We start from the raw sequence: 480 nt of genomic DNA on the forward strand, positions 1-480 counted from the left end.
GTTCACCCAGTTCACTTTGTGGAAGAAACCTTTAGTAACATTTTAAGTGGACTTATAAGATAAAGAAAATTGCACAATATGGCCCCTTTTAAAAACCCACGTTCATAAGAACGATAGGCAGGCACTTAAGCCTCCTGCATATTTTGCAATGATTAACATGTGTTTTTCTGTACTCGCACGACCAGAGTGTTTGCATACCCTGTTACTTTAGATGCTCAAAGCGATGGGCGTTCACTCGCTGCTGCCTTTGTCGATGACTTGTGAAACCAAAGGTGTCATGCAAATAAGACGATCTGTGTCCTTGAAACTTAATGCATGAAACTGTAGTAATTTCATTATATTGCTGCTGATAACATGCTTACCGGATTTATATATATATATATATATATATATATATATATATACAGGTGCATCTCAATAAATTAGAATGTCGTGGAAAAGTTCATTTATTTCAGTAATTCAACTCAAATTGTGAAACTC

This window comes from Sinocyclocheilus anshuiensis, unplaced genomic scaffold, assembly GCF_001515605.1.
Source record: "Sinocyclocheilus anshuiensis isolate Anshui unplaced genomic scaffold, SAMN03320099.WGS_v1.1 scaffold1701, whole genome shotgun sequence".
Taxonomy (NCBI): Eukaryota; Metazoa; Chordata; class Actinopteri; order Cypriniformes; family Cyprinidae; genus Sinocyclocheilus; species Sinocyclocheilus anshuiensis.